We start from the raw sequence: 13,639 nt of genomic DNA on the forward strand, positions 1-13,639 counted from the left end.
AAGTCCCTGCTTTAAGCTGTTAGTTTGCAGCCCTCAGGGCTGCAGTCAAAAGTTTGAAATGGGTTCCTAAATGCTCTCAAACCAAAAATTAAATAATAATAAAAAACTTGTCTCCTCCTCATCCCTTCTCCCCCTCCACCAAAAAGATTTTTTTGAAGCTAATCTCATCCTTCTGGCTCATGATTTTTCATGATTGATGGGATTGCACCTATGGGTGTCCACCAAGACCATGGGCCCATTTTCATAGATTATGTACAATCTTGTAATGAGATACAGCTCATGCCTTAAATAGACAAGACAGACAAAGTATGGGAGGAAAAGTAGTGAGGTGCAGTGAGCTGCAGTAATCTGCCCAAGGTTATCCAAGATCCCAGAGGTAGAGCCAGGAGAAGAACTCATGTGTCATATATCCCCATCACGTAGACTGCCTGACAAGCTGTCCCCACTTCCACTGTGCTTTGATGCAGGCCCAGAGGAAAGGACTGCTGCCTTACTTTATCTGACCCACTGTGCTCATCCCGACCTGCCAAGAAGTCATTTCAGATTTTTCTTTTTTCCCCGCCCCCACAAAAGCAATCGGTGAAGTCCATTGCTGCTACAGCTCTATCCAAGCCCGGAGCAGGTCTGCAGAAAAAGAATCTGACTTGCCAAATTTGAACTCTTAGAGGAATTTCACAAGAAAGCAGTCACCCTTTCCGCTAAGAGCTGAAAACATGTATTGTTTGTTCCACTTTACTGTGCACCTGAGTATTTTTCACAACATAAGGAAGTCGGTTGTATTCCCCAACTGTGTTTATTATTATCTGAATTGTAGTTCTCCAGTTGTGAAGTTTTTAACCTCTCAGAACCCTTCTGAGTCTGTGAGGTCGTTAAGAAAGAAGAGGAGAGAGGTAATGACAGATGATTTTGGTGCATGAGGGTGCTCCCGGTTTTAGCCTGAATATTCACAAAGGAAAATGAAGGTCACATCCCAAGCAAATGTGGGGATGTTTTCATGATCACCTGGGCAGGAGGTGCTATTAAAAACAAAAAAGAGTTTTATGATTATGCTGGTGCAGACATCAAGCAATTAGAAATCAGGTCAAAGTAAAACATCAGATGCACAGAAACTGCATCGGAGAAGTTTTTGTGAAAACTGGCAAAAACAATCTAAGCAATTTCATTTGGCACCTGCCGAAAAATGGAGAGAAGAGATTTTAACTCAGACTTGTCATCATGGAGAATGATAGCTCTCTTTATAGCGCTGTATGGCTGCTTTGACTCAGACTTGGATCAAGGCTGTGCTGTCCCTGCTCCTCGCAGGTACACACAACTCACTGCTCCAAAGCAGGGGCTCAGGCACTGGATGGCTGTGACGGCAAGGTGGCACTTAGTGCTCCACCTTCTGCTGGAGCCTGCAGCAGACTCAGACATGTTACTCTGCATTGGTTGCACTTAAGACATGTTTTCAAGCTGTTTTTTTTTTTTTTTTTTTGGTCTGGGGTTTGTTTGTTTTACTGCAATCATAGTGCTAGAAACATGCACGCAAAGAAATCTGCTATTCTGACACCTTCACCAATTCTGAGAACTTGGCCTTAAGCAATGCTCTATTGTGCTGAACCATCATCCAGCCCTGCTTTTATTTTATTTAATATTACCCTGAGGGCCCATAGGAATAAACTGTGCCTCAGAGATGCTGTTTTGTGGGGAATAAAGTTATTTCACCCCTCTTTGATGTGCAGCTCTCTCTCCCTTTGCTGCCCATCCAAGAGTGCAGGCTGCTTGGAATGAGGGGGATGGAAAATGTCATCTTTCCTCTGCCCAGCTGCTTGCAGGGGCATATGTTGGGCACTGAGCACCTGCCTTTTCCTCTTCCTTCCTTCTCTGCTCCCAGAAAGACAATCCAGATAGGCCATGGATGCACAAAGGGGAGATTCTCTTGTGAATGAAGGACAAGATCTAACTTGAAGACATTTTCAGTAAGGAATATTGATGATGAGGGGCCTAATGGAAAGTCCATTCAAGTCAATGAAAATAATCCCATTGCTCAAAACACCCATAAAATAGTCCCTCTTTCCCTGTAGGATGGTACAGTGACTTATTCAGAGATGTGTTAAATGGCTGTACAATTTTGTTGTTTCATGTCCTTTAAATTCTGTAGGATTCATCCGTCGGGGGCAGAGCATAAGGGAGCAATATGAAGAGAGGCCTTGGTGCTTGCACTCGCACAAGTGATGTGACGAGGGAGATTTTTTTTCCTAACACTCATTCCCCTGATCAATAAGACAATACAAGTAAGAAAGAGAAGGAGTTAATATCCTTTATTTCCTTTTATTTATCTTTTTTTCTAATTGCAAAAAGCCTGAGTACTTGTTACATAAGTGCCTGGCTCTTTGTTTTTAAGAGGCAAGTTAAGCCTGGATAGCAAATCATTTTACTTGACTGAAAACTGTAACAGCAGCATAAAGTTAGTGTGTGGGTGCCATAGTTTAGAGACCCTGCTTTAACACTGAGAAGTGTTGAAATGAAGCACTGGATAAAGTATTTTTTTAAAAGACAATATTTCTTCCCTGGGTAAAAGGATTTTCTGTCTAGTCTGTCTCAGAAGGAATAATTTTTGCTGATGTGTCTGTGCCTGAGCAGTTGAAATCCCTTTGCATAAAGCCATTTGTCCTTGTTATCAGGACTGCACAGGGGTCCCTTTGTGTGCTAGGTGCTGTACTAAAATAGATGTATTCCTACTTGCAGATTGCAGTCAAATGTGATGGGTATCAGGGATTGTTTTACACATGGGGCACTGTCTTCTGTTTTAGATCTTATCCTATGGCTAGAGTGATATGCAGAAAGTGATTGCTAAGACAGAGAAGTCCATCAGGATCATCTCATGAATTATTCAAAACCTCAGTCCTTTTTTCAGAGAGGTAGGGTAGTTTTGTGATTAAAGCATGTTGCTGGGGCGTGTTGGCACTTAATTTATGGCCAAGACACCTTGTTCCGAATGGACCCAAACCCTCAAACCAACCACAATCTCTCCATTCAGTAATAGGCACATTTTATTGATACACAGTGATAGCAGATAAGAATAATGCAAAGAATTCTCTATGTACCAGTCCCAGAGTTCACAGAGGGAAGATACATCTGGCCAGTACACAAACTTCACCCTGAGGTTCTTTCTTGAATGTCATATGTCAGCAGCCTGGAGTTTGTAGGCCAAAGGTCCACCCATCCCCTAGCATGGTGTGTGAGAGAGGCTGGTGGTATGCCCTCTGTCCATGGTGGCCTCATCTTCCCTTCTAGGGGACTCTTTGCTGCTCTGAAATCCCTCTTTTTGTATTTCTTTTCCCCTCCGATGACTCTTCCTCTCTAGGCATCATTGATTTGGTTTCCTTGTCATCGTACTGTCCACATTCTTTCCTGCCAGCATATTCCTTTGTTTCATAAGCCCATCCCATGCACACATTCTAATTTGGGCTTTACTGGTCTCCGCTTAATTTTCTCTGTCCCCCAAAGCCAGAAATCATAAGGGCTCTGCAGTTGGGCATTGTGACCTGGCCAATGCAGCAGTCCCTTATCTCTGTTATGGAACACTGGTACATAGGCTGGGAAACTGAAGACATGTGTCTGCTTGCCTCTGCCAGACACAGTGAGTCTTGCAGGAAACTTCTGTCACAAACAGGCTTCTACAAATCAGTTAACCTGTGAATCTGCGAAACCCTTGCCATTGCCCTGGGCCATTATCTGCTTTACCTACAAGCCAGTTCCTAAAAGCAAACCTCTAAATGTCATTTTCTAGCCATCTGGGAGATTTGGTTTCCATTCCCTACCGTGCTACAGGCTCTCTCATGAGACTTTGAAAAGTCAGTTTCTCAGTGCCTTAGTTCCTGCTCTGGAGTGGGGGCAATGAGGAACCATCTAACTAATGAATACAGAACTAGTTTGTGGTTGCTGATGAGGTTATGGCTTTCCTGCTCCTTGACATTGTTGGGGGAGACTTGCTTCTCCTGTATTAAATTAGAGTGTTCAGTGAAGATAGAAAGTACAACTCTCTCGAGCTCAGGTGTGGTGGAAGCCTGGGTAGGGTTAGGATGAGCAGAGGAACTTGAAATGCAAGTGCCTAGCTGACCAGAATGACAAGCTCCTTGAGCCTTTGCTTAATCTATTTTGTACACTGGAATATGAGCCAGGTTCACTTTAACTTGTAGAGTGATGTGTGGAAACTAGGGAATTCATTAAGTACCAACATTCAAATCTTCTAAGCATCTGCACATTCATAGGACTAGCAGAAAGCCACTTCCCTCCTCTCTGGGTCTGATTTTGGTCCCATTTTGAAAACTCCTGGTTTGTAAACTTTGAGGGATTGGATTGCAGGATTAGGGTCTTTGGAACTCTCCTCCTTACGCCATTCTCCCAGCCCATCCTGCATGAGATGCCATGGCTGATTTTGCTCACAGCTAAGACTAAGTATAATGGAAAGGAAACTTTAGCAATGGATAGCTTTCAAATTGCAAGGTAGCATTTGAAGCTGCAATAAGCTTTTATCAGAAGAATCTATAAAACATAACCTAACATGCTGAACATATCAAAATACTAGCTTAACTGCCTGCTTACAGTAAAAAAAAAAATAAATAAAAATAGAGTCTATAAAAAAAAAAAAAAAAAAAAAAAACAAAAAACACCTCCTGAAGCAACATTTAGAATAATGGTGAAGAGAACGTATTGTTTAAACAGACACCATAAGTTTAATATGGTTACATAATTACTAGCCAGGATTTTATTGTTTTATATATATATTTTTCAAGTTACTTATCTAGCAATTTATTGCATCAGTTCCCAGTTTTATTTTTTCTAACTGTGATTCCCAGGAAGAAATTAATGAGCTATTATCTGATGAGTGGAGGGGAAAGGAAAGTGATTTAAATAAAATGGAGTTTCAAATGAACTCAAATTAAGAAACTACTTTGTTTAAAACAGCCTAATGAAGGAGCATTTGATAGCAGCCAGCATCTGTGGCACAGCCACAACATTTTCACTTTCATAGCACAGTATTTATAGATGTCTTCTGTACCCGCCCCATTGCATTAATGAATAGGAAGAGGAGTATGACTTTTATAAAGAGCCTGAGGACTGAGGCTGTCTTAAGGGCTGGGGTCCCTTAGAACAATTGCTTTGAATCCGGGGGGGGGGGGGGGAAATGCATGCATGCATCTTGGGGCACTCCAAGCTACATGATGACTTAAAACACAGCCCTCAGCTACTAGTGGTGTGTCAAGTGCCCTAACCCAAGAGCAGTCCCAGCAGGTACTGTCATTTAGATAGCTCTCTGACCAGCCATTCCTTTTCTACTTAATTCTGCTTCTGGGAAGATGCTGATTTGCCTCTGGCTTATCTGGGTGGTCTAGGAGAAGCTGTGCCTATGATCTATTATGGGTATTTCCCATGCTTGTGGGCTTTGCTGGTTGCTGCATGTGGCTGGGAGTGATACTGTCCCCCCCACCCCACACCCACTGCATATGTCAGAAGCTTTTTAAGCCTTCCTCAGAGACACTGATCAGTAGTGATGTGTAGGGGGTGCATGTGTGCCCCCCGAGAGCGCTGATGCAGGGTGTCAGGCCACGCTCCCTGTTTAGGCAACAGGCAGGAGGGCAGGTGGGAGAGCTTGTGCATCTGCTGTGAATGCCAGCTGGGGAATGGGGCTGCCAGCAAAAGTGGCTGCATTGCTTCTGGAAGTGGCTGCGGGACCATGGTGAGTGAAACTGGCCTCAGGGGGACACCCCCCCCCCCCCCCATCAGCGCAATCAGCCCCCATCAGCACAATCAGATGCTGGGAGACCCGTCCCCCCACCATCGCCGACTGGTGCCCCCCCCCCCCCCGACTCAAGAGGCACTAGTTGCCCATCACACTGGTTGTTGGCTGCAACCAAGGCAGGGGATTTTTACTGGGGTGTGGCAAGGCTTCTAGCAGGACTTAAACCAAGAGGTTCCTGGATAGAGGGTCTTGCCCCTCTACTCAGGATCAGACTAACTACTATATTTGGGATCAGGATGGAATTCCACCCCCTGGTGAGACTGGGATGGACTGTGGGGCTTTTTGGCTTCCTCTGTAGCAGGGGGTGTGGCCATCTCCTGGGATCTCTCCAGCATAGTTTGCAACCCCTTGCAGTAGCAGGACATGGGCTATCAAGGTCCTCCACTTTCCTAGTGGCAGTGTGCTGGCATCATCTCTTGTCATGTCAGTCATGTGTGTGACAGGGGGCCTCCCAGGGCCGAACTCTGTGGCCTGCCCACCTGTCTGTGACAGCAGGCCTACTCAGGGCCGAGCTCTTTGTGGCCCGCCCGCCTGTCTTTGGGCAACCGCCCGCTCAACTTACCTGCCACGCCTCTGATGATAATTAGTTCAATTAAGATGATAATTAAGCAGGAGGCTGCCCTTCAACTGCCCCGATGCCCAGGGGCACTCTGCGGCTCCGACCTCCCCTAATACCGCAGCCCAAGCCTCGCAGATGGCATCATGGTGTTCTTCCTCACCGGCCCCACAATCTTCCATGCAAGACCCCACTATGATCTTTGCTGCTCAGGCAGCCAATCCACTGCCAACTGGGCTACCTCACCCCCACGAAGCCATCTTCCCCTCTCGGGTGTGGTTCCCCCAGAACCTTTGGCTACCTAGCCCTGGCCCACCTCAAGGCCAGTCGGGACCCCAGGCCCCTGGCTCTTGGGCATCCCTCACGGTGGGCCCCCGGCCCTTTTGACCCTCACTGGTCCTGGCCCCAGCATGGGCCAGTCGAGGGTACTATCCCCTTCGGGCTGAGTCTCTAGCCACTCACTAACACTGGGCCTCACCATGCCACTACTCCCTTCCTCCTAGGAGGAACTGCAGCACCTCACCCACATCACTGCCACTCTCACAGTCCACCCTCTCTGGGCCCCTCACAACACTGGCCCATCTGGGCCCCCCCAACAAACTCAAGGGTAACCCACCCAGTGGTGGTGGGAGCTTGGGTTTAAGGCACCCCAACCCACCTTTCACCGGGGTGATCACTGGCCTGGCATTTCCTGGGGGCTCCCACACCACTGAGAGCCCCACCAGACCACCCACTCCCGGCAGGGTGCAGTTTCAGGTCATGCCCAAGACCAGGAGCCTCCTACCAACCCCTTGCAGCTCCCCCTTACCTTCTGGTCAAGCACAGCAGCCCTACAGCCAGACAGTGTTGCTGCCTGAACTCCTGTAGCCAAACTGCCTGGTTTATATAAGCCCCAAAATGGCTGCCCTAATCAGGCACCTGGAGGCTGCCAGCTCCGGGCCCTTAAAGTGGCAGAGACACCTTGTGCTCTGCCACAACGTGGCTAAGAGGTTAGACTATGAATTTGTATAGGATGGTTTGTATAGGGATGATACCAGCTCAGGCAAAGGGTTGGACTAGGAAACCTCTTGAAATCCTTTCCAATCCTACTTCTCTATGATTGACTTTCTGCTGAGACTGGCATCAAGGATGCATTCAGCTATGTTGACTGGACTTAGTTATATGGCTGCTATTCTGAACCTGGAAGAAGTCTCTAACTTTGACAAAGCTGCATGACATGAGTCAATCCCTTAGCTTGTGGAAACTGAAGTCAATGCTGCTGTGCCAATTTAAATAATCTGATCTTTCCACCCAGTAATTTTAGGCCATTTTTGATTTTCTGATTCACACTAAAATTATCAGTCTAGGGATAAAATGCTCAGTAAGATTATATAAATTGCACAGCCAGCATGGGCTCACAGCTGTTGGTCTGTGTTGGATAACGGAGGAGGAAAATAGACTGCTCCAAAAGTTTAAAAGTAAAAGAATAAAGGAAGATAGGGTGGTGGTGTTTTAGTCATTGGGTTTGAATGCTGAGGCTACAACATCAGTTGAGAAAAAGAAAAAGAAATACATTTCCCAACCTAATAAGCAAGGCACAAGAGAGCAATAAAGCCTATGGCAGTTGCTTCTATTTCACTTAGATAACGATGGGTTCACATGCCATGTCAACACATCTGAATGTCGTTAGCTCTGTGTTGCTTAAGTAATTGCCCCATCAGGTATCCTGTGTGATGCCAGGATTATCTAACATTATTATTTTTTTCAAGCTTAAATGTGAGAGGTGAGGGCTGTTCTTCCTAAGATAAGCACATTTTCAGTTGTTCTGAGGTTTAAGAGAGTCTCTCATAGGCTCAAAAATGCCACACTTCTCTAATCCACATTTTCCAAAAGGAAAAAAAAATTGCTTTAGTCTTAAACCCAGGGGGAGTTTGGCATATAACAGCATTGAAGATCATTCATAGATTCATAGATGTTAGGATCGGAAGGGACCTCAATAGACCATAGAGTCCAACCCCCTGCATAGGCAGGAAAGAGTGCTGGGTTCAGATGACCGAAGCTAGATGCCTATCTAACCTCCTCTTGAAGACCCCCAGGGTAGGGGAGAGCACCACCTCCCTTGGGAGCCCATTCAAGACTTTGGTCACACTAACTGTGAAGAAGTTCTTCCTAATGTCTAAATCTACTCTCTGCTAGCTTATGGCCATTATTTCTTGTAACCCCCAGGGGCGCCTTGGTGAGTAAAGCCTCACCAATTCCCTTCTGTGCCCCCATGATGAACTTATAGGCAGCCACAAGGTTGTCTCTCAACCTTCTCTTGCGGAGTCTGAAGAGGTCCAGGTGCCCTAGCCTCTCCTCATAGGGCTTGGTCTGCAGGCCCTTAACCATACGAGTGGCCCTTCTCTGGACCATCTCCAGGTTATCCACATCCCTCTTGAAGTGTGGCGCCCAAAATTGCATGCAGTACTCCAACTGCGGTCTGACCAGTGCCCGATAGAGGGGAAGTATCACCTCCTTGGTTCTGTTCATCATGCATCTGCTGATGCACGATAAAGTGCCATTAGCTTTTCTGATGGCTTCTTCACACTGACGACTCATGTTCATCTTGGAGTCCACTTGGATTCCAAGATCCCTTTCTGCTTCTGTGCCACCCAGCAGGTCATTTCCTAGGCAGTAGCTATGCTGGACATTTTTCCTCCCTAGGTGCAGCACTTTGCATTTCTCCTCTTGAATTGCATTCTGTTGTTTTCTGCCCACTTGTCCAACCTGTCCAGGTCAGCTTGTAGTTGTTCCCTGCCCTCCAGCGTGTCCACTTCTCCCCACAGTTTTGTGTCATCCGCAAACTTGGACAGAGTACACTTCACTCCCTCATCCAAGTTGCTGATGAAGACATTGAAGAGTATCGGTCCAAGGACCAAGCCCTGCGGGACCCCACTGCCCACACCCTTCCAGGTCGAGACCGACCCATCCACTATGACTCTCTGGATATGACCCTCTAACCAATTTGCCATGCACCGGACTGTGTAGTCATCCAAGTCACAGCCTCTTAACTTGTTCACCAGTATGGTGTGGGATACCGTATCGAAGGCCTTCCTGAAGTCTAAGTAAATGTTGTCAACCCCTACTCCTGCATCCAGGTGTTTTGTAACCTGGTCATAAAAAGAGACTAGATTAGTCAGGCATGATCTGCCTGCTACGAACCCGTGCTGCTTTCCCCTCAGCATAATTTTTCCTGCCAGTCTCTCACAAATGTGAGCCTTGATAATTTTTTCAAAGACTTTGCCAAGGATGGAGGTGAGACTGACTGGCCTATAGTTGCCCGTGTCCTGCTTCTTCCCCTTCTTGAAAATGGGGACCACATTGGCCCTTTTTCAGTCCTCCGGGACCTGGTCCATGCACCATGAGTGTTCAAATATTCCCACCAGAGACTGTGCAATGACATCAACCGGTGCCTTCAGTACCCTCAGATGGAGCTCATCCGGGCCTGCTGACTTAAGCGCATCCAGTTCCTCCAAGTGCCTCTGCACCATCTCAGGATTATATATCCCTTTGAAGTGGGGAGAGAATTAGCCAGAACCATGGTTATTCCTCTGTTTATTCAAGCAAACTGTTGTCCAGTAACACAATCTTTTCAGCCCCAAATGAGGTGATAGGGGAACAGAGGGTCATCATGCAGGACACAAGCTTTGCCAGGTTGCTGTCCATTCAGATCTAAACCAGATTAATGTAGATTAAAAGCGATTGTTGTTCAAGAGCTATTTAGTATTTTATGTGAAAGAAGTAGTTATCTTCAGTCCACGCCTTAGTGGATGGCTATCTACATCATACAGACTGTCTGCAGAACTGTCATTCACTGTTGAGAGCTGAGGTCCTGACCTTCCTCACTGGTAATCTTTGCATCCATTTGCATTCGAGTTGGCTCAGATCTTAAACTAGGGGTGGGCATGTAGTTCTTTTTTCTTACCCTCAAAGCTCCCCTTTCAGGACAGAAAGTGATGTTGCTCTGTGTTTAGATAAGCAATTTCAAGCACCTGACATTTAGTAAATAGCTGTAATCTCTTGAGAAGAACAAGTCCATCAGTTAGGAATGATAATTGAAGCAATATCTTTGAGCACAAGTTGAACAGGACCTTCCTAGGAGGCAAAGCTCTAAATCCTGAGTGTGAGTATTCACAACTGAAGTCCAGGTTTAAGCACTGTTATTTCCTGAATGAATGATGACTCAATAGTGGGATGAAGATATTGTTTAGAAACCCCAACTGGAGCCCTTTCACTTAGGTATTTTATTAAAGGATTACATGTACTGGTCCATTGTATTGTGAGAAATGAGAAAACAGCACTTGTTCCAGAGATACTAAAAAAGGTATAATAAGGAGCCAGAGCATAGACCACAATGAAACAATGAGATAGTACTGGTCTGTGTGGCCTCAGCACTCCAGTGGCCTAACCACCTTCTATCTTCTTTGCATTGATCATTCAAAAAGAGAACCTTTAAAAAAAAAAAAATTGGGTGGTGGAGAGGGGGGAAGGTAATAAATTAATTCTGCAGATATTCATAGGGTGCCTCTTCTGAGCATGAGTGGCATGGGAGAACATGTGAAGGTGTTAATTTGAAAACCGAAATAGTGGCTGGTAGGAGCAGGCATCTTTGAATGACCAGAGGTGGCAGTGCAGTAGTATGTAAAAAATGCTATGTCGGGATTCTGGCATAGAAAGACCTTAAGAGGGAAGCTAAGAAACTTGTTTGTGATGAGAAGGAGCTGGCTAAGGAGAGATGCCAAGCGAGTCAAGTGCCAGGCAAGACAAGGGTCTTAGAGTGATCAACCAAGGCATTTGTAAAAACAGGGGCTGGAGAAGAATATTAGGAGATTAATTGCGTAGCCATGTTGAGCTTGAGTAGATGCCTAAACAGCTGTGAGGAGATGCCAGGGTCAGGATTTTAATGTGGATACAAAGGCATTGGTTGGAAGAAGATGAATAGACCTGTGAGCCATCAGCACAGATGCAGTAATTGAATTTAGTTTGCAGATGAGATGGTCAACAGAGAATGACCATCATTTAAGGCATTGCATATGCACATAATCATTGGCAGTGCTTCCCTAACAAGAGCTTACAGTCTAAATAGATGAAAGAGACTGTGTCCCCATTTCAAAGATAAAGACATGAGTCAGAGAAAATTTTAACTTGCCCACACTGACCCTATATAGGAGTCTGTGGCAGATGCACAAACTGAACCACCATTTCAAGCCCTTTCCACTACCTTCACAAAACCGTATGCCCTTGTAGTCTAGGCATCCATTTTTCAGATGCCATTCTATGGTACTGTGTCCATGTTCTTGATATACAGATCAGGAATTATTCGTGGAAAGCTTTTGATGAATTATTTTTGAAAGAGTATCATAATCTGTTCACAGATGGAAAAAAATGGCAACTAAGTTATTTTTAATCACATTTTCACTCTTCTGTAACATAAATAATCATTAAAATAAAATAAAAAAAATTACTTAGCATGGAATGGCCCATTCTTCCAGATGTAATGTACCAATGAGAGGGTAAGTTTAGGGTCAGATTTTTTCAAAGGAAGTGCAGTACCTAACTCCATAGCCAGGAGTGGACAACCCAACCTTAGCTTTTCTTGAAAGTAAATGCATGAAGTTACAGCAAGATTCTCGCAGATGCACTAATGCGTTGTATTAAGTAGCTCATAATCTGAATGAGACTTGTCTATTGCTTTTCCATGCTGGCTTGATATATAGCATTTTATTTTATTTATTTTTTATTCTATGGCATATTACTCATCTAGCAAGTTCCTACACTGAATGGGTTAACACGGGAGCTTCCTGACCTTATCTGGGGAATGCTTTTGCTCTGTTTCCTAGTTCCATTTTGCTAATGTAATATCTCCCATAAATTGAGAGATAAGACCTGGGGTATGGTATGTCCTTTTGATAACTCTACTGTGATTCTGTAGAGAAACAGCTAGTATTCCACTTCAGTGTAGTTAGTGCACATCAGTGGTCTGCTCTCTAAATGAGAAGGAACAAAATACCTCAGTCCTATGGTTGGGAACGTGACTAGTTATAGTTGTTTAGTTGCTCTAGCAGCTGACACTTATCCCATAACTTGGCAAATAAACCATTGTCAAAACTGGTGAACTAAATATTTAAAGATAGGTCATTGGATGGTGTAAATCAGTACTGTTTATATCAGTTTAAACTTGCAGAGGATCTGGTTTCTAGTGCTGGAGCCTTTTCTATCTTGAAATTAGAAGTTTAGAGCTTGGTTTTATTTTTGGAAGCACATGGTGGATTCCAGGGAAGGGTTTACCCTACCCGTGTTTTAATCTCTTGTTCTATGGTGTTTCAAAGCGTGGCTCTACTCTGAATGGCCACACTGTTAATTTCCATTAAAAAAAAGAGTTTGTTCATTGGTTTCTTTTTTAATACGTATATTACCAAAAAGCATTCATATAAACCCTGGAAAGGTGCCATTTACATTGCCACTAAAACTAGAGTGAATTGCATTGATGCAAAACACATTGATCTAAATTGGGGAATCAACACTAGTAACTGGCTGAGGTGGGAGCAAAGCCCTGACATAGGTTCATGAGCTGCTTTCTGTATCTAATGGTGCAATTATTTTCTCCAAGGGAATTTACTTCCATTTTCTCATGGCTTTCATTTAAATAGGTTGTCTTATTCCATCCCTTCTAAAATTTATGCAAGCTGTTGTGCCTTGGCAGAAAAAGCATGCTCCTCTTGTGTGTTTTTTGTCTAAATGCATAAACATGCAGTTATCTTAGCATGTCCTATTATATTGATTCATTTCTCTGAAGCTTGTTAAGTGGCTCTGGAAAGTCATCTTTCTGGCAACATAAATATTCACACAAACAAAAGCAGGATATTAAACAGAGTATACACATCCGACACATGTGCATGAGAAATAGGAGCTTCCGTATTGTAGAGCGAAGCACAGTTTGGGGGAAGGGGAGATCTTCAAAAGGTCAGAAATCTGCTTTACCAGAGTACAGTCTAAAGGCCCATTCATTGCCGTGTTGTTCAAGCAGAGTGACAGTGAGCGATTCCAACGGTGTTATACAGGTATAAAAGGGATACAAAGCAGTGAGTCGGGTCGAGATCTGGAATCTGCCCTGGTGTCTTGGATTTCTGTTTCTCATATATTTTCATTAGCCAGGAAATCACCTGAAATTGTCCAAACATCTTCCATGTGCAAGTAGACCAAAGATTTCAGATGGCAATGATATGTCTGTATATATATAGGACAAGGAAGGACTTCAGTATTTCCTGGTACCTGGCATG

This window comes from Alligator mississippiensis, chromosome 11 (genome assembly GCF_030867095.1).
Source record: "Alligator mississippiensis isolate rAllMis1 chromosome 11, rAllMis1, whole genome shotgun sequence".
Taxonomy (NCBI): domain Eukaryota; kingdom Metazoa; phylum Chordata; order Crocodylia; family Alligatoridae; genus Alligator; species Alligator mississippiensis.